Raw genomic sequence first — 26,592 nt, 5'->3', positions numbered from 1 at the left:
TTTTTGGATGAGCGAGGAGGTTTTTTTTTAAACCCTCCCAAACAACATGTGGGGATGTAGGGGTTGTTTGATATTTTTTTTTTTAGGCTTTCTGACCCTAAGACTCAACTAATCTCTGCAATTCTCCATCTGTGATCCTTGGAGAGTTTTTGGCCACTCAAACTTTCATACTCGCCGTGCATTAAGACAGTATAGACACACGTCCTCTTCCTGGCAGATTCGTTACATCTTTAGTTGGTTATAACTTCTTAATTATTGCCCTGATGGTCAAAATGGGGATTTTCAATTCTTTAGCTATTGTCTTACAGCCACTTTCTAGTTTGTGATGCTCAACAATCTTTTGCTACGCATCAGAACTATATTCTGTGGTTTTACTCATTGTGATGGATGATTAAGGGGATTTGGCCTTTGTGTTTCCTCATATTTAAACTCCTGTGAAACACGAAGTCATAGCTGGACAGTTTCATGTTCCTAGTCACCCTGGTGTACTAAAAAAGGTAAATATTAATGGGAATATACTTCAGAGATATTTTACTCGTAAAAAATTCTTGGGGTTTCAATAATTGTGGCCAACGTGTTTTGGAGAAAAACATTTATTTCATAATGTGATTTCCCCCCCACTTTCAATTCTTTTACTTCAATGAAAGGTTAGAATTTTGCACATTTTTTGAATGAAAGATCACAAGGATAATCGATGCAGATTTATTTTTTACAGCCAATTTTGATCATATTTACCAGGGGGTTCAATAATTGTGGAGGGCACTGTATTTATTAGACCTGTGTGCCTAGGTGTAGCCAATCGTTGCATACAAGCCTGTTTCCTTCAGGCTGAGAAATGCTAGATAACCGTAATGACAGACGTCACATAGCAAATCCCAAATTTCAGAATTAGGCCACTTGATCATGCATAATGTAATTCTAGAATTTCCTATTATTTTACAGAATAGCATTGTTTTTACCTGGTACGTCACAGCATTTTGTACACTGTAGGCCTACTCTGTTCCCACCAGCAAAGTGAATATTCTGCAATGTTGATGATGAAGCAACAACAGACAGATACTTGCTAATTTCTCAAACCTTTGTTTTTTATTGACATAGTTCACAAGTAATTCCTAAAACCCTTTCCAGTATATGTAAATGCTATGCAAGTACAATTACACTTTGACAAAAGAATCTCTCTGATGGAAATAGTTGAACTTTATTTTCAAAGATAATATTTCAGTAATCTGGTTCCAGGACCACAGTTACAGACTGATTATGTATCAAAAAACAAACAAAAAATGATACAGTTCTGTTCTGGAATGTTAATATCAATATGTAATACAAATTGGAAATGTAAGAGTGTAAAATTGTGGGACATAAAGACATGGCTAAAAAGGCTTTGCAGTACAATACGTAGGAAAGGTAGTCACACATCTGTGGCTAGAGAGTGTTAAATTGAGGGTACCATATGGAAATTACACTATAAAAACAAAGACAATATTACACAAACAATATGTAGACAGTCATCACCCATCACCATTAGTGGTACAATTGGTATCATCACCATAATATGGAGTCATATCCAAAGGAAACATGTTGTATTTGACAAAGTTGAAAGGTTTGTACCATCCAAACAACTGTAGAACAGTTAATCAGCATCCATAGAATCAGAATTTTCACATATAAAGAATTTGCTTTGGTCTCAATGCACAGGACATACAATAATTAAAATACATAAAATACAATAACACAATAAATAAACATGTTGGGATGAGACAGACAACCATAACTAAGTATAGCAAGACAGTGAGTTAACAGACAAACAAAAACAAAACAAAGTGCACAAAGACACTATAAAAACAATAAAGACAATATTACACAAATAATATGTAGACAGTCATCACTCATCACAATCAGTGGTACAATTGGTATTATCACCATATCCAAGGGAAAAAATGTTGTATTTGTCATCAAAGTTGGACAGTGCAGCGTAATCGTCAGCGTACCTGTGACACCAAAACATACAAGACAGACAACAAACAAACTATCAAATAAAAAAAAAGTAAAACATAAAAAATAAAACAATACAAAAGAAAAATCCATTTTAAATTAGTCCAATTGAATGCAGTCCATCACTCTACCTGGGTCATGGTTGCAAAGAGTCGATGCGCTGTGTTGTCAGATGCAGTGGCCCGGCATCGAGCGTTGTAGGCCAGGGTGTTGATGTGGCATTAGCAGCAGCTCGATGGATGTTGTCCAAAGAGAGTTCAGAGTCGAAGGCAGGGTCTTTCTCTGTTGTTAGCTATTGCGATGGATGAGCACCGTGCTAGGCAGGCCATAGGCCGGCTTGATAGCGGCCAGAACCTCGGTGCACAAAGCATCTCCAGCACAGTATCCCCGCTGCCCGGCAGTGATGTAGAGCCTCGTTGCTGACGTGGAGGACACTTTCAGGAGTCCAGGTTTAGTATAGCGAAAAGCCCACATTTATGAGTAAATAACACACACACGTTTCTTTTCACACACTCAACTATAGCCTAGTGCAGGTCCGACATTCAACACCAGATACGTTCTTCTCAGATACTGCAGGTTGTCAATCGACTATCAACACAATCCAGCCAGTGGCAGCAAGGGCGTAGCCTAAGCATCGAAGTAACAGCCAGTAACATCAGCAGTGCAGACTAGTCACCAGATACTTAAAGACAATAAGCTTGTAGGTTGCATCCTCCACAGTATTTTCACTGGTTGCACAGACAGGTAGACAACAACACCATATAAAGGGACTCTATAATAAATACACAAACAAATAAAGATTAAGGGAAAATATACATCCACAATAATCAGATCTTGTCAGCACAGGTAGAGAGAAGAACAGATACATCCAAAATTCACTATGTTTAATTTAGATATGATTAAAGTTTGTACCATAACAACAGCTCTGACTGAAATGCTGAGTAGAAAGTTGCAAACTTCTTCCGTCACAGTATTTTCACTCGCCAACTGGATACAATGTGACACTATAATAAACAAACACACAAATAATCATAAACTGAACAATCAGACAACATCTGTACAGACTAAAACAAGGACATTCAAAATGTAAAAGTTGTTTAAAATGTGTACCATAATAACAGCATTGGCTGAAATGGTTAGAGAGCAGAAATGTGAATACTCGATCCTCATTGTACAGATCTACTTTCTGTATAGATGAGTAGAGGTCTGCATACTATATGACACTATAATAAACAAACAAAAAAAAAAACAGAAATGACAAACACATATAAATATTTATCACCCAGAGAAAATAATATTTTCTGATTACCTGGTGGGTGGGTATTTATTCTGAATAACGGGACATCTATAAAGTAGATTTTGTAAAAAAAAAAAAACTTTAATCACCGTACCATATCAATGCTTATGAATATTAACTATAACAACATAACCATAGTAATAACAATAATAATAGCTTAAATTTATATAGCACCTTTCAGGATACCCAATGTTGCTTGACAAATAAAAGAATGGAATAGGTAGGGGATGGGGGAGAAAAGGTGTTATTTTAGGTGGTGTTTGAATACGCCTAGGGAGCAGTCATGATGACATATTTACTTAAGGTTGCAAGAAGTGTTACTTTTTTGTGTTATTATTTTTGCTTACCGTACCTAATTGGACTTTCAAGATATTTACTATCATTATATCCATTACACAAGTGATCACCAAGCATTGCTGAGTCACTGGTCCTTGGTGACGATACAGTGAACATAGCAAACATGGTCCAACAAGCTACATTCATCGTGGAGAGAGTCAGTTAGGAGAACCAATAAGAGGTGAGAGTTTGGTTAAGGTGGATAGGTGGCACTCAAATTTGGGAAACTCATGCCAATTGAAACGATTATCATAGAGAAATGGGAGTAATTTAGGACAAAAAAAATGCCAATCATAAATTTAGTTAAGTGGTCAGGAAATGAACAGTGATACAGCTACCAATGCAATATTTTTTTAATCTAAACAACCCAAATGAACATCAAGCACAACATACACTTTAACAATCCTCAACTGAAATAGACAATAGACTAGTTTGAAGCATTAATCCCATATCACCCTTAAGGAAATAAGGCTCTCAGACAATCAGCTAAGTTATTTAAAAAAAATATCATTGCCCAAAGGAGACAAATGAACCTGATCCAAAAGAAACAGCTCAGGGCTGTTAAAGCGAATGTCATGGTGATGAACCATAGCCCCCTGTATTTCCAAAACAAAAGTAGCCATGTCACTGTTCACCCATCTACGAGAATGGTCAATTCCCCTCGGGCGTGCAGAACCCCAGCAGCGTCTCTGGGTGATGGCCGAATATATAATCATCATGTTAGGGAAACGCTGGTGAAGATTCTGCAAGTCCTGCTTTATCACTACGACAAGATCCACACTACGAATTCTGCCCAAATCATTCCCGCCGCAGTGAAGAAGCAGGACATCCGGATGACATTTTCTTCTCACCAAATTATTGAAGCAAGGGACAACAGAGTGCCACCTCAATCCACCCCAGCCAAACCACTCTACCTGGGCATTGACACCCAGATTGTTGCCATAGGTTCTCTTTGCGCTCTCCTCCACACGGCGAATGTAGCTATTGCCGACTATCCACACAGTCGGTATATCTAACAAAGGACAAATTAAGATTAGTTAATCATATCATATCATTAGCTGAAGTCATATCAAAGAAATTAATTACCAGATATAAAGTAAATGCAAAGTAGTTTCATGTAACATGCCAGTCATAATTAATCAAAAGAGAAAACATTTCCTTCCATGGTTAATTACATGACAACACTCATTTAAAATGATTAAACTAAATTCAACTTCATATTCAATATAAGCTACTTCACATTCCTTACAGTTTAGTATAGATGACTCATTCATGTACCTTAACATATCGGACTATGACCGTTTTCTGTTGTTAGTACAGATTTCACTTTTGGCATAGGCTACATGTTGGTAAGTTACAAGCATAGGTACATTCATTTCAATGCAAGATCACTGCACAAGAGACCATCACAAGTTGCCAACTCACTTGATTTTCTTATACGCTTACCTTGCACTGCTTGTTGATTCATAATCTGCAAAAAATAAATTAAATTAAATAATGAAAACAAATGGTATTTTCATTTTTGAATATAGTCAAACTGAGTTATTTTAACACTGCAAAATTAGCACATGGAATCTCAAGTAGACTTCCAGCATTATGATGTGTTAGGAGTTAGGACATTAGCAAACCTAAAGAATATTACCTTAATTTTAGTCTACCATTAAGCGTTGTTGTTACATTAAGTCAACTTTGCTAACCTTATGCACACAATAAAGTTAATCTTAAAATAACATTAATATGGTGTGTACATTAATAATTATTTTTACCGCAAACTTATTTCACTTCTTTGTTTTGCAAAGTCAAACGTTTACATCAAGCTAACACCTTGTTAGCAATACTTTGTAATGTACAGTGGTGTTCGAGGGTAGAACACTGTAAGGAACACTGAGGCTAGCTTTATGGATAATTCTATCTCAAAACGAAAACACCACTACTTACTTTTCACTATATGAGTAATAACATTACAATAACAACTATGTGGGATTATTATCCAACATTTTAGTATACACAAGTCCAATACAAAACCATGATTATTCATCTAACTTACCGTGGTCTAAGTTCAGCTCCAGCAAATAACGAGGATTCAGCGAAGAAGGTAGAAAGAGCGAAGTGACCAATTATGTTCTAAAGATTTTTTTTAAAAACAAATGCATGATTGGTGGTTTATTTAGAATGACCATTTCTTACCATTTAAAAATATGTTTAATTTCAAAGTACAATGGGAGAATCTAATAATATGAATAATATTCAACTAATTTATAAAATAGATTGTGACACCCAGCATCGGAAACTACGTAATTTCCTCCTATCGTTAACAAGAACCGTTGACTAACGTTATACCAAAACCAGTCTTTTGATTCCACCAACGAACGGACGAAGTACTCAGATTTCCTGCATTTATAATGAACAAAATCCAAGACAACTTGTTTTAACTACTGCAATTGTTAAAGAGAGAAGCGTATGTAGCCAGGGCGGTTCTAAGGTCAATGGATATTCGGGGCTTTAGCCCAAACTAAGGTATTTTTATATAAAGGAATTAATGAATTAATTATAAAAGCGATTTAAGGCAATAAAGAAAAATAAAGGCTTATTGTATCTGAAACAGATGTCCTCCTCAACAGTAAATTTCACATTCACAGTCTTTTCCTCAAGCTTTACATTTGATTCAATGATGAAATTAATTCACTTATCTTTCTTCCTTCCTCTTCCAGCGCAGATCCAAGCAGCAGTTCAATCCAGTAGTATTCCACAAGCAGTTCTAAACGACAGACTCCAATGACAGTTCTTCACTTACACGAATTTCCAGGATCACAGCATCAAATGTAAGCACTCAACAGGAGATCTTCTACCCCAAAACACAACGACAGAGACCCAGCCAAACAACTGATCAACTGAACACCAATTGACTTTTACCAGTTCCAACCTCGACCTCAACTCGACTTCGAATGGCTCTTTTATCCTCCTCTTGTGAAGCAAACAGCCTGTGCAAACGCCGCTCCTCTCTCTCTCACACCTGCCGTGCATCAGTGATAATTAGGTTGAACAATATCTCCGCTACACCCGGAACCGGAGTGAGGCGTTACACCAAAACAATTCCCCTCGGGGAACATGGAAAGAAAAACAAGGTTCCGCTTTTCCCAGCATTTTGTCACCCGTGACATTTGCATCTTAATGTGGCAGTTTGAGACTTTAGGTGAATTCCGACTACGTCACCCAGATGTAATCCGGGAACCCAGAAATAGTTTGAGTACATAAAGCACACAGGTACGCAATGGCTGAGTCAGATACCAGACAATGGTGAAAGTACAAACAGTTTATTGAAAAAGCATAATTTACTAAACACACTTTTTAATAAAGAATCTTAAAACCAGACACGTCACACATTACACACACACACACACACACACACACACACACACACACACACCACTTCAGAACCTGGGGAATTTGTCCTGGCTATCAGATCAACACTGCAACCACTCGTGCTCTCTCACAACACTACACTCACTGTGAACACTGCAGACTGTCAATCAAACCACCACCACACCCAGAAGACTTCAGGAACCACGAATGGCCCCAGATTCTGAAGGGAAAAGACAAAGAATATTCAATACAAAAAAAAAATGATACACGAAACATGCATTCTCACATCAAGGTTGTCAAAGAAGCATATAAAAACCACACGCACGGCCAAACAGGCCAGTTTCTCTATAATGACCGTGCTCAGCACGTTAGCGGGAGATTCTAGACCACCCCACAAACTTCCTGACAGAGAAATGAACGACAATGTCACAAACAGTAGATCAGTTCATCACACAATAATGAATGCAGAATTCGGATTAAACACCCATATATAAACTATATAAATACAAGGGTGACATAGAGAATTTGTCAGTGTGCAATTATTTCCCCCCAACCTCAGTTCAACAGTCGAGGAATACTGTCACATTAAGGATCGATTTTAGAAATATCCGGGCAGGCTGTACGTTCGACGCGTGCTTCGATCGGCTTGAATACAGTCCACAACCGGATGGAAGCAGTCGCAGTGAAACACCACCCCATCCACTTCAGGGTCGTTTAGTATCACACGTAGACAAACAGTCAGTAAGTAGCGTGAGCCGACAGCGTCTGCCAGTCTTCAAGGTCTGCCAAGCCTGCTGCAACACCTCCACGCTTGTATCGCTGTTAAAATATAACATTAAGTTAAGGAGATGATCCTCCCACTTTAATCGTTAGCTTAGGCATAAGAGAATATCACATACCTGTGGTAAATGACTTGCGGTGCTCAATGCACTCAATAACGTGCTAATAAAGAAAAACTCGTAGTGATATCTGTTTGCCTCTCGTGTCTGCTAGTCTCCTCTGCCGCACTGCAAGGTAAACGAGTCCCAAAATCACCCTTCCTGATCCGAACATTCAAGATGCGTTAGACGCAAAAAGCCCTTACCTCCTGAACCGAAAACGGCGCCCCGAAAGTGACGTCACTTCCCAGAAACGGAATAAACGCTCGCCCAGATGTCCGTCGCATCTCCTTTTATCCTCACGGGAACGCCATAATTGGGAATTAACCCCATGATGGCTGATAACATCACCACATTAAGTTTATTGGGAATAATAATGACAGGTTTGCGAAAGTGTAGGTGAGCTCCCACAAAACACATCCTCAGCACAGCGACTCATTTAAACTTCTCTGATTGGCCGATGCGTTCAACAGACATGTCTGTGATTGGCTACAATGCTAAACGCTCCACGTCGTAAGTAGCTTTAATGCAAACGGAAAAATATAAATACAACTGTAATATCCACTTTTCATGATTAGGTAATCGGAGCTGGTGTAATCTTATTCACATTTGTTTTTCTGATTAATTGTTTTGCTCTATGAGAAAGACAAGGTAACAAAATATTCAGGGCTTTACTAAAAACATTAGGGGCTTAAGCCCCCTTAGCCCAGCCCTAGCGAATAGTTATCTTATCTTATATAAGATAACTATTCATACATTTGAAACCGAATAGGCCTACTAATTATACATTTAAACTTCAATTTCATACAGATTATGGAATTGACATATCAACATAATTACACTTCACCATCAAAGATTCCGAAAATGGGGGACGAAGAGGCGAATACCATTAAAGACAGCATTCAGTTGCTGGTGGTAAGTCATTTAATACTGTAAAAATGTAAGATTGAAATGTTTTATTCCAAATACGGCTATGTAGATTTTAATGTTAGACTGACTCTACCTTTCAACAGTACCGATGCCAAGACCCAGCTGTACCCAGGCAAGAAATTGCCCAGGAATTGACAAGCCTGGGCATCAATATTATGACAAACATAGGCAATAAAACCAAAAAAATAGCTGGGTTTACTCAAAATATAAAGCTATTAAGGCAGCAGCTCCAAGAGCAAAAAAAGAAAATCGAAGATTTGAACAATGAGATTGATGCCTATAAGGAGGCGCAAGCAGCAGCTGCTGATGCCTATAAGGAAGCGCAAGCAGCAGCTTGATTACACTCTTACCTTCTATAGCCCTATAGTATCAGTTAGCTAACTTGTGCTTTTTTCTTTTAAAATCTCAGAACGGGTTGACATGGAGGATCAACAAACACAAACAGACTAAATTTTTGTTATTGTTTTGCATTGCTTTATTTTTTATCATATTCCCTTTTAATTTTTAATATAATTTAAAGATGTTTTTATATTTTAATTTAATAATTATGTTCATTTTTCTGCTACTGAGTGATTAAACCTTTTTTGTTGTGTTTTTAAAATAATAAACACATTTTGTTATTTCAACATTGTGTGGGATGCCAAATTTTGTATAGAGATTACAGGTGTAATCCAGCAATTTTTCACATAGATCTCCATTTCTCTATTGAAAAACCTCCAAAAACATTTGGTCTACCTAGCTCAATTTGCTTCGGCCCACAGCTAAATCAGCCTAGTACTTACAACACTATACTCTGAGAACTCATGAACATACCCATAAGTTCATTACACATATAGCAAAACAAAAATAATAATGATGCAAAACAATAGTTCCCTTTCGTGGTCACTCCGAGTTACGTCGGATGACGACGATTGGGGTTTCGCTTAGAAAGCCTCTCACCTTCAAGTATATAAAACGAGCCAATGGCAATGAAATGCCATGGGTCTGCGGAATTTGCATAGCGTATCTCCGCCCACCGCAGGGGGTATATAAGGAAGTACGCTGCAATATGCAGATATGTTTTCGCTTCGGAGCCAAGTTCAGTACTTCACTCCACAAGCCTTTTGAGTGTCATCTCAAATCTCTTCGAGACGAGCGGCTCTTCAGTGTGTTGGTGTGACGGCGCTTTCCAGCGAGATCGCATTTCCTGCTGCTGATTTGTGCAGTAATCTGCCGACAGTGAGTGTGTTTCTCCCTGGGCGCTTCAGCACTCTGCTGAGCTTTTCCACTCTCTAAAAGAGCTGCACGCGGCACGTCTTTTTCAAGACGGTTCGCCCGTGTATTTTCTGGATGTGTGTGCGTGAGTCATCTGCCTAACGGTCGCGAGCGCTGTTTTGCGTGTTGGGCTTAATCACGCTCGGCAGCGCTCGTTGATGAGTCATGTTTTCATTGCGGAACATGACCATCGCGATGTTTATAGATCAAGACTCAATGATCTCCATGTGAGTAGAGTCCCCTCTGCCACACCCCAATTTATCTCTTCCTCGAGAAGGGATACTTTGGCTGGTGGCCAGGGTGATCTGAGGGTTTGGTGTGGCACAACAACCGACGAGTCAATTCCTCGGGCCACACCCCCCTCCACATCGCAGACCATGCACTCACAGCATCACAAGGCGGGCTTGATTCCTCTGGAAATGAAGTTTCGACTGCGTTGCCTCCCACGGGAGTGCCATCGTTGCCGGGACCGATCCAGAGCTGTCAGCCATGCTTTCCCGGGCAGCTGAAAGCATCGGCTGGAGTGGCCCCGCCCTCCCCCCGAGCGCTGTAAGCTTCTCCCGGACGTGCATCAGGACGCCTGCGCTGCGCGAGACTCCACGTGACTTTCGTGGCCCGCGGGTGTCCTCCGCCTTCGCTGCTTTCGATCGCACGGCGATCATGGTCTGCATGTTCCCTGTCACTATCGTGGCACGGTCATGCAGTGCTGTGTGTCGCCTGCGCCTTCGATGCAGTGCTGTCCCGGGAGTTCTGTCGAACCGGCCGCAGTGGAACGCTAGTCCTTCCCTGGCCAACCCTGGCAGAACGCGGAAATTCTAACCACGCCCCTATGCTGGGACGCTATGCCTCCCATGCCCGGCCTGGTTTGTTCCGCCACGCACACTGCCGACCTCGCTCAGGCGACATCAGCACCTGCGTGATCCTGGGTCAGGTGATGTCCACTAGTGTGGTCCAGACATGGGCTTAGCCAGGTTGATGTGGGGGTGTCTGAGAGTTCATTTTCTAAGCTCCCCCATGTCCCGGGCTGGGCTCTTTGGCGGTGTGGCTTCGACCACCTGAAGTAGACTCGGGTCCTGCACCGATGGTCATCCATCCGTGTGGTCTCCTTAGTCTGCTTCCCGCCAAGGCCCCCTCCATGCGGTTGCTCCCCTCTGGTCTTCACCGGCCCTGGGCAGGAGCAAGTCGCAGGAGGGCGGCGCTGCCCGTCTCCGCCCCTTAGACTGCCACGCCAGCCTAAGCAGCACTCTTGAGACGGGCAGCCTAGTCGGCGGTGTGGTAGACGATTGCGCCCAACAGTCTTCGATCACTCTATAAGCAGGCGCAGGACCTTCTGCACCGACGGTCATCTGTCCGTGCGGTCTCCTTAGCCTGCTTCCCGCCGACACCGCCCCTCTGCGTTCCTCCCCTCGAGCCTTCACTGGCCCACAGCAGAGGAGGTCGCAGGAGGGTGGCACCGCCTGTCTCCGCCCCTTAGCCGGCTAAACGCCATGCTAAGCAGCACTTCTGAGACGGGCAGCTTGGGGTTAGGGCTCAGTTCTTCTCAGGAGCTGGTAGCAGGGCCACTCCTTTCCCCGGTGGAGGGCCGGGGGGAAATTCTTGTTTCAAGAACAGATGTCCCTTCCTCCAAGCCCCAAGAGGCTGTGGATGACAGCACGCGCCGCCCACGGGCCACGCTCCTCTCATCCCCCTCTGTCGCCAGACCCCTGCCAGAGCACGCCCCCGTGGGACGCGCGCCCTCCCCTGGCCTCCTCTGGCAGGACGCGGTTAATGACCGTGCCCCCGCACAGGGCCGCTATGCCACCCTCGCCGGTGCCGGTCATTCCGCCTCGCTGCCCCACCGACGGTGCGTCTGTGGTTCGTATGACCCCTCTGGTGCACTTTCTGGAGGCCTGGCTAGAGCTTCCCAGACTGTCCCGCTGGGTCGCGAGAACCATCAGATTCGGCTACGCGATTCAGTTTGCGATATCTCCTCCCCGCTTCAGGGGAGTCCGCTTCACTATGGTCGGTGGCAATCCCCTGTCATGAGAGCGGAGGTCGCCACCCTACTGGCGAAGGGTGCGATCGAGATTGTCCCTCCAGCCGAGATGAAGTCCGGCTTCTACAGCCCTTACTTCATTGTACCCAAGAAGTCCGGTGGGTTACGGCCAATCCTCGACCTGCGCGTCTTGAACCGCTCCCTTTACAGGCTGCCGTTCAAGATGCTAACGGCCAAACACATCCTCCAGTGTGTGCGGCCGCAGGATTGGTTTGCAGCGATCGACCTGAAGGACGCCTACTTCCATGTCTCCATTTTACCTCGACACAGACCGTTTCTACGGTTTGCTTTCGAGGGGCAGGCATACCAGTACGCGGTTCTCCCTTTTGGGCTAGCCCTGTCTCCTCGCGTCTTCACGAAGGTCGTCGAGGCAGCCCTTGTTCTCCTCCGGGAACACGGGGTTCGCATCCTGAACTATCTCGACGACTGGCTAATCCTAGCTCACTCTCGAGACCAGGTTTGCGAACACAGGGACCTAGTGCTCCGGCACCTAGCTCGTCTGGGCCTTCGGGTCAACTGGGAGAAGAGCAAACTCTGCCCCGTGCAGAGGATCTCTTTTCTCGGTATGGAGATCGACTCGGTCGTCATGTGCGCGCAGCTTACGAGCGAGCGCGCGCAGTCACTGCTGACTTGTCTTCGTCAGTTCGAGGGCAAGAGTGCGGTTCCACTGAAATTTTTTCAGAGGCTCCTGGGGCATATGGCATCCGCAGCCGCAGTAACGCCGCTGGGATTGCTTCATATGAGACCGCTTCAGCTTTGGCTTCGCGATCGAGTCCCGAGGTGGGCATGGCAACATGGCACGCTCCGAGTCCCAGTGACTCAAGCCTGCCGTCAGACCTTCACCTCGTGGACGAACCTCATTTTTCTACGGGCCGGACTGCCCTTAGAACGAGTTTCCCGGCATGTTGTTGTATCAACAGATGCCTCCACCACGGGCTGGGGCGCCATGTGCAATGGTCATGCTGCCGCGGGCTCCTGGACAGGACCCCAGCGCCTTTGGCATGTCAATTGCCTCGAGTTGCTGGCTGTACGTCTCGCCCTGCACCGCTTCCATGCGCTGCTCAGGGGTCAGCACGTACTAGTCCGATCAGACAATACCGCAACAGTAGCGTACATCAACCATCAGGGTGGTCTACGCTCCCGCCGTATGTCGCAACTCGCTCGCCACCTCCTCACATGGAGTCAGAAGCATCTGAGTTCGCTTCGAGCCATTTATATCCCGGGACACCTGAACCAGGCGGCCGACGAGCTGTCTCGAGTTCGGCCTCTCGCTGGAGAATGGCGACTCCATCCCCAGATGGTCCAGCTGATTTGGGATCAGTTCGGCGACGCACAGGTATATCTGTTTGCCTCCCACGACTCGTCCCACTGCGACCTGTATTATTCCCTGACCGATGGCACGCTCGGCACGGATGCACTGGCGCACAGCTGGCCGCGGGGCCTACGCAAGTATGCGTTTCCCCCAGTGAGCCTTCTTGTGCAGACCTTGCGCAAGATCAGGGAGGACGAGGAGCAGGTCATTTTGGTTGCCCCGTATTGGCACAACCGGACCTGGTTCTCCGAACTAGTACTCCTCGCGACAGCACCTCCCTGGCCAATTCCTCTGAGGAAGGACCTTCTTTCTCAGGGACGGGGCACCCTTTGGCACCCTCATCCCGATCTTTGGAACCTCCACGTGTGGCTCCTGGACGGGACGAGGCAGGTTTGAGTACCCTACCACCAGCGGTGGTGGCTACCATCACTTCCGCTAGAGCATCGTCCACAAGACATGCCTATGCGTTGAAGTGGAACCTCTTCGTCAACTGGTGTTCTTCTAAACATCAAGAACCCACGAATTGCCCCATCAGTGTCGTGCTTTCCTTCCTGCAAGAAGGGTTGGAGCGAAGGCTGTCTCCCTCCACCCTGAAAGTGTATGTTGCCGCCATTGCCGCACATCACGAAGCAGTTGATGGTAAGTCTCTGGGGAAGCACGACCTGATCTTCAGGTTCCTGAGGGGAGCGAGAAGACTCAATCCTCCTCGTCCTCCCCTCGTACCCTCTTGGGACCTCTCAGTGGTTCTAACTGCCCTGCAGAGTGCTCCATTTGAGCCTTTGCAATCAGCAGAGCTTAAGTTCCTGTCTATGAAGACAGCGCTCCTGGTTGCATTGGCCTCCATCAAGAGGGTAGGGGACCTGCAGGCATTTTCGGTTGACGAAGCGTGCCTGGAATTCGGGCCGGCTAACTCTCACGTGATCCTGAGACCCCGGCTTGGATACGTGCCCAAGGTTCCTACCACACCCTTTCAAGACCAGGTAGTGAACCTGCAAGCGCTGCCCTTGGAGGAGGCAGACCCAGCCTTGGCACTGCTCTGTCCAGTACGCGCCCTTCGTGCTTACGTAGACAGAACGCGGTGTTTCAGGACCTCAGACCAGCTCTTTGTCTGTTATGGTGGGAAGCTGAAGGGAAAGGCTCTCTCAAAGCAAAGGTTATCTCACTGGATAGTGGATACCATTGCTTTGGCATACCAGCAGCAAGGTCGTCAATGCCCCCTTGGTGTGAAAGCTCACTCCACTCGTAGTGTGGCTTCCTCTTGGGCTCTAGCGCATGGCGCCTCGCTAACAGACATTTGTAGAGCTGCAGGCTGGGCGACACCCAACACATTCGCGAGATTCTATAATCTCCGAGTAGAGCCAGTTTCTTCTCATGTACTCGCTTCAACCAGCCGGTACTAGATTCTGCTCAGGTGTCTTCGCTTGCTCGCCATTCCTCTCCACGGACGGGATACGTGCGATCATCTTCTCAGGTGAGACTGATAAGCTCTGAATTTCCTCCAGCACTGGTTACATCAACGCCTGAGTTATGCCAATCTGCCATAACACAGCTTTTGCGCTTGACTAGGTGCCTCCATGTGCATGGTCTCCCCTTTGGGCGACCCCCACATGTGTATTCCACTGTAAGTCTCTTTTGAGCGTGTGTCTTTCCCTTGGCAAGCCACCTTGCCACCCCTGGGGTTTAAATATTCCACCTGCGGCTGGACACCTCAGTGATACCCCATATGCATCCCTCTGGGTCATATGTGTCTCTCAAGTCCCCCCGTTAATGGTTGGGCATAATTGCATATTTCTCCTGAGATATGCTTCCCAGTGTACCTTGGTATTCCTGTGTTAAGTAGGACTCCTTCGTTCGTGCTAGTCTCACAACAGGGAGCTCAGACTTACGCAGGGCACTGGATGACAGCCGAGGTGGCGTGATTAGACTGGAACCCCAATCGTCGTCATCCGACGTAACTCGGAGTGACCACGAAAGGGAACGTCTCGGTTACGGATGTAACCCTCGTTCCCTGAGTAGGGAACGGAGACGTTACGTCTTCCTGCCACTTCCGCTGTATCGCTGAAAAACGCCTGAGTTCAGTCTCGGCTCCTCAGCGAAGAAATATCTGCATATTGCAGCGTACTTCCTTATATACCCCCTGCGGTGGGCGGAGATACGCTATGCAAATTCCGCAGACCCATGGCATTTCATTGCCATTGGCTCGTTTTATATACTCGAAGGTGAGAGGCTTTCTAAGCGAAACCCCAATCGTCGTCATCTGACGTAACGTCTCCGTTCCCTACTCAGGGAACGAGGGTTACATCCGTAACCGAGACGTTTTATCTTACAGAAAAACATTGATGATGTATAATTATTATGGCTGTCAATCGATTAAATTCAATCTAACTAATTACATACTCTGTGATTAATTAATCTAAATTAATCGCATACATCCATTTTTGCTATGAACAAATCTTAAAAACAAGTTTGGCAGATAAGTGAATCAATGAACAGTTAAACCATCATTATAGACTTTAAAGTTCAACGTGTCTCTTTCATTATAATTTTCCTTTCGGGTCAGGCATCAGCATAGTGCCTGGTGTCAGATTTTTAGCATGATAAAAGCAAATGACTAAAGTTACCACTCACTGTCAATGACATGTGCACAGTAGGCTACCCTAACACAACAGTAATGTGTCGAATATGTGATTGTGTGATTTATCCCTTTTTTTCCCATTCAGACATGTAGATTTTTATTCACATAATTACTAGATTGTTGCCTTTTCTATCCAGTAGGTGGCAGTCCAGGATAAGAAATAACAGTTCAAGAAAATAAATGAAATAGTAGAAACAAAGAAATTACAGCAGCATAGCCTAAAAGTGCAAAATGATATATAATGTGTGAAATTATTGCAATGGAAATAAATGTAACCACCTTCTACATACTTTTAAAGACATTTTCTTTCAAGTGTGCAACAAATGTAGTCAATTTATTAAGGGAGTTTGTCGGTAAGTTAGTTTGTCATGGCTCAGCAAAACGTTAGCAAATTTAACTGTGACAAGGCTGGCATTATCACCAAGAGCTGTGCGAACTCGTAGGCCCAACTCCTATGGACTTAAGACTTGACGAACTCCTATGGTAGGCAACGGAAATTCCTTACTGCAGAAATAGTAGATTGATGCTCCTGTCAACAATATTATGATAGACAGCAAGGTTATGTTTGTTTTTATAACCTTCAATATGAACATTGTTTGTAGGACAATATTGATCAGGATATTAAATATTTAAAAAAAATAATAATAAATACAGGTTTTTTTTATTCAAATAGAAAAATAATAATTAAATACTTAGATTATACCATACATCGCCATTTAGCCCAAAACATCAGATTTATTTGGCAAATGGCTATTTCCCAACCCTACCGGCTGAAGATTCAGCTAAACTTTAGGCTAATGATAGCTACATTATTATCACTGTTAAATTGTTATTTAACAATAAGCCTACATTCAGTCCTGGATTAATAATTCAGTTTGTTGCGCCCCCCCAAATTTTTTTTGCACCAGCCGCCACTGAATGTCACTATGAAATGCAATTAATCAGCATTACATTTTTTGACGTGTTAATTTTTCTGTAACTAATTAGTCAAAATTAACATGTTATTTTAAAAGCACTAATACTTATCTATAATATATCTATAATTGTGCAAAAGGTAAGTCGCCTTTATTAACACTAAAGGCAATTTCACACAAAACTGTTACATCCATAACGCCAACACAGTGCCATGCTATGATATGATGAGAATGATGATTATTTGAAATTTAAACATTCACTCTTCTTGGTTATACAACTTACATGAAGCACTTTTCACATGATCATTCACATCATACAAATACCATGGCATTTACTTATTATGAATATGACAATTGTGTGTAGTATTGCCCCTAAAAACTTCTGAAAACTTAAGATAATATAATAACCTTACAATAGAATATGATACTACAACACAAATATATAATAGCTTTATTATGTAACACTGAAACAAAACAGTACAAATAGAACAATATCACAGTGAATCTACAATTCAAAATCAAAAGACAATACATCATTGCTAATTAAAATAAATTATGTAATTTGCCATGACAAAACAAGTACAGAATATACAATGAAACAATACAAACAATAGATAAAAAAAAAACTTTCATTGGCATCAGTATACATGATTGCACATTTATCAAACTTGACATAAAACTTTAAACAACTTTCTTAAACTAAAACGCTATGCCCGGTTGACAATGACGGAGGTGGAACTAACACCATAACTAATAACATTAACGTTATAACTAAACCATAACATCAGCCTAAATCAGAAGTAACATTATCTCACCTTTGATTATAATTCTGGTCTGAACACTTTATGGGAATATGGCAAGTTCCATAATGCATCTCTGAAAATTTCCCTCGTTGACATTTAACATTAGAGGACACCAGGCGAAAGGCAAGCAACACTCGTTTTGATGAGCCATGATCTGAAATCAGGTTAACAGTTTCAAATTAGAAGTTTTTTCACTGTACAATAAATTGGACCACTAACGTTACCTCATACTAGCAAGCCAAAGCATAAACATATTCAACAAATTATGACTTAAAGGTGAACTAAGTAACTTTTTTTACCTTAACTGAACAGCTTCGGAGTCATTGGAATGGTTATATTACTTATTTCGGGTGGAATGGTGGTCGTTTCGCACCCCCCGGTGCCCGTGAGCGGAAAATCCGCACTTGCAACTTTGAGCCAGCGGGCCGTGCGGCCGCCGCGTCAGGAAGTATCGCGTGAGATCAGGTCTCGCGATGTAAACAATTGCTTTACGGCAAAAGAAATCTGCTCAAATACTGTCATTATTGCGCTCCCTCACGCTGTCCGAACCCGAATGAAGAAGACGTTTTAAAGAATGTCCCATCTGCTTTGATGTCGTTGATCTATAGCCTCTGGTGTCTGAGAATCGCCAACGAGTTTTTACAACAGTGTTGTCAAATATCTATTCCGAAGCTGTGGGGGGAGCTCTAGAGAGAAACCTGCGAGCAAAAAGCGAGAATACAGCGAAGAAATCCCAAAGTTACTGAGTGCTGCTTTAAGTAGCTAGACTTACTTACTTTGCAACTCCAGAACACAATGTTTAATTCAACTAACATTAACGTTAACGTTAGCTTCTAAATATCAATGCCAATCTTGCTAACGTTAACGTTACTTGTAGGCTACATGTTTGGTTGGACTTAACTTATTACCACGAATCTTCAATGTAGTCATGATAATAACACCCTAGCCTACATAAACCTATGTTTGGAATTAGCGTTAAAGCTAATTGTATTTATCAGTAACGTTAAGTTATCTCTAACCACATCAACAACATCAACACAATAGTCTACATTTACAGTAGCGTTTGCCTATTTTGTGTTGACCATTACTTCACATTTGCAATTGTAATAACCCTTTAGGCGCCGAAGATTTTTTTGATGAAATGCTGGATTTTGACATCAAAATTTCAAAATCTTGTGGCTTGATAGGGCTTAAAGATAGAGATCTACTGTAAATTAGAAAAATGTTGGGGATGACTGAAAGTTTATGTGGGGTGTAAATATCCTCATCTAATTTGCATATTATGACGTCATCAGGGGGCGGCTTCTTGAATTTCATAATATTCAGGAAATAGTAGATATTGAACTGATGTTTGAACTTATTTGCATGTTTTATTTTTATTATCCTCATTGCAAATGATGAGAAAAGAGGAAACCAACAATAACAGGAGAAAGTACTAAATTATTACTATACTATATAGTAGTAAAATGCATGTAAACAGTAGCCTACTTTTTGATCACTTCATCAGTAGCCTAATATTCAGGAAATAGTAGATATTGAATTGATATTGGAATTTATTTACATGCTTTTTTTTATTTGTCTTTTTATCCTCATTCCAAATAATTGGAAAAGAGGAAACCAACAATAAAATAGGAGAAAGTACTAAATTATACTATATTACAATACTTTAGTAGTAAAACATGTGAACAGTAGCCTACTTTTTGATCAGTTCATCACTAATATTCAGGAAAAAATATATATGGAGTGGGATTTTTTTTTTTTTTTTTGGTCTTTTTATCCTCATTCCAAATGATCAGGAAAAGAGGAAATCAACAGTAAAACTATAAGTAACTATAGTTAATTATTACTTCATTACTATGCCATAGTAAAATGCATGTGCCTATTTTTTGATCAGTTGACCAGCTATCTGCCCAATCAGGTATCTAGATGGCACAGTTTACAGTTGCTGTCTTTACCTCTAGCAACAACTCTCCACGTCCACCCCTGCCACCCCCATCCCCATTCCCATTGAGCAAATGGTCAAAATGATCAGTTTGTGCTTCGTGAACACTCGCGCCTTGCGTGGCGGCACCATTGCGCGGCAAAGTTGTACCGGGAGAAGCGTGGGCGGCACCATTGCGCGGCACAGATGTACCGGGAGAAGCGTGGGCGGCACCATTGCGCGGCAAAGATGTACCGGGAGAAGCGCGGGCGGCACCATTGCGCGGCAAAGATGTACCAGAAGAAGCGCGACCATTAGACTGCCGAAAGGCAAATATTCCCCTTCAGAGTCAGAATCGGCGAATAATATTTGCAACACACGGTACCAACACACCTCACGGTACAAGTTTTTATTAGCCATTTGACGATTTTCTCTCACAAATCTCACAATTTACTCAGACGCTCTGAACTGAACTGCTTCCGCATCAATGACACGATCGCTCACTTGCTCTGCTGTTTCCTCCAACACTTTGAATAGGAACATGACGTCATTTTGGTCTACATGTCTGCCATCTAGTGGTAGGGAATACAAATGAGATATTACACCATATTAAGATCTACAGCCTGTTTTATTAAGTATGACTTAATGAAATTTTGCGACTTTGGCGCTTAGAGGGTATACACATTTAACTTTTCTTACCTTGCATAACGTTAGGCATCAAGCTTTGACTCAAGTGTAGGGTTGGGTACCGAGACCCGGTTCCAATAGGGAACCGGTTCCGACGTAAACGGTAGTAACCAGACCGAATAAGAATGAAACTTTCGGTGCCTGATTTCGGTGCCTGACGTTTTTTACCGCCCCCTATAAAACATCTCGCGGCACGAATGATCCAATAATAAAACATCTCCAGTAAACCAGCAGAGCGAGCATTAATTTAGTTCGTTTGTTAAATAAGAGGCGATCTAGCGCTGAAATGCGTTTTTTAAATCAAGTGATCAAAGTGCTCGTTGCCGCTGCGATCAGTGGCGCGGATACAGTGTTTTCTCTTGTGGCTCGCGCACACCGCACTGTCACTCGGACGCGCGCTTCGTTGCGGAGATCGATCTATTTATGAGGCGCCGTCTATATGATTATGTGCGCGGAGAGTTTGTGTGTGTGTGTGTGTGTGTGTGTGTGTGTGTGTGTGCTCGCGTCTCAGATGAGTATGCGCGGAGAGTTCCGCGCGTCTCGTGTGTGTAGAGTTTGCGTGTTTGTGCGTGAGCGACTTTAGATGTGATGTTGAGCATTTCATATTAGTTTGAGCATTCAGCAGTATACATGTATGACTACTTAGTAGGCTTATGTGTATGCAAGGGTTTCATATGTGCGTGAATGAAGTTTGATTTAAAGGGATACTCCACTTTAAAATGAAAATTCTGTCATCATATACTCACCCTCATGTTGTTTCAATTCTTTATGAATTTCTTTCTTCTGCTGAACAGAAAGGAAGATATTTAGAATAATATCAGTAACCAGACAGTTTCTGGTCTCATTTACTTCCATAGTATTTTTTTTCCTACTAGCCTATGGAAGTCAATGAGACCAGAAACTGTCTGGTTACTGATATTATTCTAAATATCTTCCTTCCTGTTCAGCAGAAGAAAGAAATTCATACAGGTTTGAAACAACATGAGGGTGAGTATATATATATATTGGTGAGTGGGATAGGTAGGTGGATGTAGGTGTATGTTAGGGAGAGAATCTGTGTATGAATGTGTTGTGTCTGAATGAATTTATGTGTTTTTGTAATGTTGTTATTTATTATTTTTTGTTTATGGTTTGTTTTGTATTCTGTATTTGTGTTTATAGGACCCTCTTGAAAATGAGATGTTGCATCTCAAGAGGCTATCCTTCAATAAATTCAAATTCAAATATGATGACAGAATTTTCATTTTAAAGTGGAGTATCCCTTTAAGCCCTAGACGACGCCTATCTATTCATTCTGGTGAAATCACAAAATATAATGGACACAAAGTGTCCCTGCTTGATATACAACCACTGATGAGCATAATCGTAAAATCGTCGCCTGACTAAAGTTCAAGTTCAGCTGCCAGTGTTCCTCTTCGGATAAGTCTAATATTTTAATGCCAACTGCAAATCTTGCATATCAAGTATGAAGTATATCAATATCAAGTATATTTATATGAGGCTATACTGTGTGTGTTAAATATTTCTGCTCAGTGTCAGATATTTCTCTGTTTTGTAAAAGTCATAATATGAGAAGACAAAATTTTGATGTTAACTCAAGTGTTTTCGGCTACATCAGTAGCCTTTTAAACGGCACAATTTTTCATTTAATCAGAAATCAGAAAATCTTTTTCAGAAAATCACACACACACACACACACACACACACACACACACACACACACACACAGAGGTATTATTTTTTTGATAAAGTGTGTGCAGTTTAGTTTTGTTAAGTACCGTTTCAAGAACCGTTTAAGCACCGGAACCGTTTGAAAAATACCGAGTAGGTACTGGTATCGGATAAAACCCAACCAATACCCAACCCTACTCAAGTGGCAATTTTAAGAGTTAAAGAGGGAGCGACGAGGGAAGGGGCGGGTGATAAAAGTGTACACGATTGGCTAACAATAGCTAATTAGTCCTCAGCACAGAGAGTCCCGGTCAATGATTGGATTGCATCTCCGAACAAGGAATAAACTGATGAGCACCTTACAAACAAATTGTCATGTTACCACGTGTTGTTACCTTTTACATATATTATCGTAAACGTAGCCTAATTCAGCATTAGCCTACTAACATGACTGTTCTCAGTTCAACGTTACCTGCTTTTTAAACTGAATACCATAACACATTTTCATTTTGACCGGAGATAATTCTGACATGGAGACGTCATGTGATATAACCTAAGTTAAGTACTTTATTCGCTTGCTGGCTGCTTGTAATCAATAGAACCTCCGCTGCATTGTCGATAAATTTGGCGCTCATCTGCAAATTAGGCCTACACCAAATGGCGCAGATGTTCAAAACAATTCAACCAGTGTTCTAAATCTATTGTGTGTGGTGGGGGGGGGGGGGGATAATCTCCGTTAATAATCTGTTACACAGAACTTTATTATATTAAATATTAATAAAAAATTATTCACACCTTCACAAAATCCAAATATTCAGTGTAAGACTAAAAAATGACATAACATTATTTATAGTAAGTTTATTTGACAGCTTATTTAAAGTTTTAACCTCGACAACCCAAGTGCATTTAACGCAAACAGTCTAAACTAAAAGATTGTTTTGGTTGAATCCATTTAAAGGAGTCATTAGTTCGTGAATCGGACGTGTCATTAGCGGACTTGTACGCGTTGTGATTAAACAGGTGTTACACAAGATTCTGTGACCGTCATAATATGTGACCGTACTGGGTGCGGTTGTCACTGTGCTGCGTGATCTACGCAAACAGCGTAACTTCTGACTATAAGACAAAGGTGAAGTATTTACTACACGTTTGTTTAGAAATGCTGGTTATTTACACCATAAATGATTATTTGCATGCCCAGACTGAACTCAATGTGTGTTTTTTTCAGAGTAGCCTTCTACGTGTGTTGTTCATTAAACATTCACGCGAGAACGACCCTAACGTCCGTGCACGTTTAGGAAAAGTTTTTTTTTCTCAGTTTGTTTTGCTATTCAGAATAATATGTTATAATTGGATATTATTTATAGGATATATGTTTAATTTGCGGAACCAGTAGTCAAAAAGTATGGCGATGAGGGAGGGTACTAGATTTTTTTTTTTTTTTTTTTTTATTTTGTAAATTATTACATTAATGCACAGAATGATTACAATAATTTCACTCAAAATGGCTGTAACAAAACTGTTTTAAAGGTCACCGAATTCTGAAATCCTCCAAATTCAGAACTCCTCAGCTTCTTACAGTAGAAATCATTTTGGGCTGACATGAACAGAAAAAGACATACAGTATAGGGTCACCCAATCTGATAAGGCTATTTTAAAGGCCACCAAATTATGTTACCCTCCTCTATTTCACCCATAATGAAGGTGAAATCCTCCAAATTCAGTCTGATAATGTCTGAACTCCTCAGCTTCTTACAGTACAAATCATTTTGGGCTGACATGAACAGAAACAGACATACAGTATAGGGTCACATCTGATAAAGAAATAGAGGAGGGTAACAGAATTTGGTAACCTTTAAAATAGCCTTATCAGATTGGGTGACCCTATACTGTATGTCTGTTTCTGTTCATGTCAGCCCAAAATAATTTCTACTGTAATAAGCTGAGGAGTTCTGAATTTGGAGGATTTCAGAATTCGGTGACCTTTAACACAGTTTTGTTACAGCCATTTTGAGTGAAATTGAACAAAAACACAAAACTTGCTTTTACTATCTAAACATTACACTCTATTCATTATAAGACAAACTAATTTGCCATAGGAGAGCTGAAACAACGAAATAGTGCTTTCAAAGATGTCCGTGCTATAGTTTGGTTTGTACTGTGCAGTGATATTGCACCCAACATTAAAGGTGCAAACATGCACACACAGACAATTACATAGTATATGCCTTTATTACTGTATTTTAAATAAAGTCAAGGATATTTGAGTTGGCCTTCAAACTTAACAAATGCCTAAACCTAAACTGAGCATACCCATGGGCCACATGCACACTCTCTCAGTAGACACTCTCTCTCCCTTTCACTATTATGCAGAGCCTTTGTTGCCTCAAATTGTTTTATAGCACTGACAATATCAATCTGTCACGTTTCAAGAATTCATGAACCGTGACACAATCAAGGACTTTCTTTTTTCACTGAACATATTACATAGCCTAACTTGTGTAAATTAAAGTAACTAAGGTATTGCATCATTTTCACTAAGTTATGTTTGCTAGGTCAGAGCCAGATCTATACGGCTCTGGCCTAGGTCATTGAATTACAACAGACATAGCATAAAACTAATTTTATTTGAATATAAATTACAAATTAGCTTCTGATGTCATAAAATACTATTAAGAAGATTATGTTACTTACCTTGCTACATTTTGTCTTGAGGGACCTTTTTTTTATAGTTAAGCTTAATTTAAAATAGAGTGACTGGTAGACTAAGTACATTTTCTAAGTATTTACACATCACTGACATTAATAAGACAATAGAAAAATAAGATCACCCTCAACCAATTACACATAAAGGCATATGCAATGCAACCACACAAAGGCCTTATGTGAAAGTGATATACAATATATGACCACCTACATAATACAAAATATTAAAGTGTTTGTTAGTATTGTGATTTAAATTTAAATATACATATTTAAATAAAGCCACATACAACATCCCTCTATACTCACATAATTTTACTTAGGCTATATCATCATTTAACATAACTCATTACATAAACCTACAAATGTAACTTGTGCAGTAATTTATTTTCCTTCTTCAATTTCTTTCTTCGCAGATTTAGAACTTCTATTGTGGAGGTCACATTGGTGAGTTCTAAACAAATTTATTTTCATTTTACCCATAACAGGACACAACAACAGGATTCCTGGATTAAGCTAAGAATAATAAGATAAGTTATATCTATATAGGTCAGATTTACAGTCAGAATAAAAGTTAGTTCTATCAATTTACAATTGGTAAAAGATTGCAGTTTGCATATTTTTCCAATTTAAATCACATCACACAACAGACAAGAAGAATTACCCCACATCAAAATGCCTAATCGTACCAAAAAATCTTGTGCAAAAAAGAAACAATGGGAATTCAAAACCCCACTTACTGCCCATAGAACATTTAGACATGCAAATGAGATTTCAGTTAGAGCCTCTTACTCCCAAGCAGATCGCAGATTTTCAATATTCAGTAGAGACAAGCAATGTGTGGCAAATTCACTAATGTTTCTAGCCCACCTTCATGACACACAGGAGATGGATCAAGAGAAATTAAATCATGTTTTGATAAAAGGAGATGAATTGTACTGCCAAATAAGGCACAATTTGGAAGCCAAAAACATGTTTGTTAGTATATATCTAAGTTTTGATGAGATACCAAATAGATTAGTGATTGATCAAAGACATTACAATGTAATCAAGTCCACCCCAGAGAGTGGATATGTGCTTCAAGATGCACCTGAAGGCTTGGACAACTTCTTGAATCTTTCAGTCAGACTTGAAAGCCTTGGAAATCTGTATTCAAAGGCTTTACTACTAGTTGGCACAGCTTGCATTAGTATTTTCCAAGACAGCCATGGTCAATATGGATTTTTTGATTCACATTCACGCAATGCAAATGGCACAAATCACGAGGAAAACGGAAAAGCTGTGATGGTTTCTTTACACAATGTCAGTGACCTGACAAACAGACTGTTACAGCTGTTTTACGGTTCATTTCAACTCCATCCACATCAACAGTATGATCTTTTACCAATATGTTTTCAATTGGCGACAACTGAAGATCAAGCAATGGACGTAAATGAAACAGAGACTGAACAGGATGGTGAGACAACTTTTGTCAGTATGCCACCAAAGGTTTTCAACAAACTTAACAAATTTCAGAGAAGAAGGACTGCTAAGAAACTGAAAAGACTACAGAACCCACAGACCTGCCAAAAAACACAGAAAGAAAAAAACAAATAAAGACGGAGAAAAACTGCAGGAACAACACCACCTTCCGGTTCAAAAAGCAACAACGCATCAGAGATCAATACAGAAATGACTCCGCTTTCCAACAGAAACAGAAACAACGCATCAGAGATCAATACAGGAATGACTCCGCTTTCCAACAGAAGCAGAAACAACGCATCAGAGATCAATACAGGAATGACTCCGCTTTCCAACAGAAGCAGAAACAACGCATCAGAGATCAATACAGGAATGACTCCGCTTTCCAACAGAAGCAGAA

The 26,592-nt window shown here is 41.4% G+C and overlaps 1 long non-coding RNA gene across 5 annotated transcripts; it reads right to left on the bottom strand.

Moving 5' to 3' along the window:
- Positions 1-1,179: 1,179 nt before the first annotated feature.
- LOC308707591 lies at positions 1,180-6,678 on the bottom strand. 5 transcript variants are annotated; one of them, XR_014032188.1, is made up of 8 exons: positions 6,312-6,678; positions 5,673-5,749; positions 5,072-5,096; positions 3,302-3,337; positions 3,103-3,215; positions 2,905-2,996; positions 2,124-2,764; positions 1,180-1,988 (listed from the first exon to the last, which is right to left on the bottom strand). It is a non-coding gene; the product is annotated as an uncharacterized lncRNA (long non-coding RNA). The 5 variants fall into 5 exon arrangements; XR_014032189.1 differs by lacking the exon at positions 6,312-6,678 and having other exon boundaries at positions 5,673-5,808; XR_014032190.1 differs by lacking the exons at positions 3,302-3,337; positions 6,312-6,678 and having other exon boundaries at positions 5,673-5,808.
- Positions 6,679-26,592: the final 19,914 nt, after the last annotated feature.

Source organism: Scardinius erythrophthalmus, assembly GCF_964197995.2.
Source record: "Scardinius erythrophthalmus genome assembly, chromosome: 19".
Lineage (NCBI taxonomy): Eukaryota > Metazoa > Chordata > Actinopteri > Cypriniformes > Leuciscidae > Scardinius > Scardinius erythrophthalmus.
The sequence above is the reverse complement of the archived record's forward strand: the minus strand, read 5'-3'. Positions and strand labels throughout refer to the sequence as shown.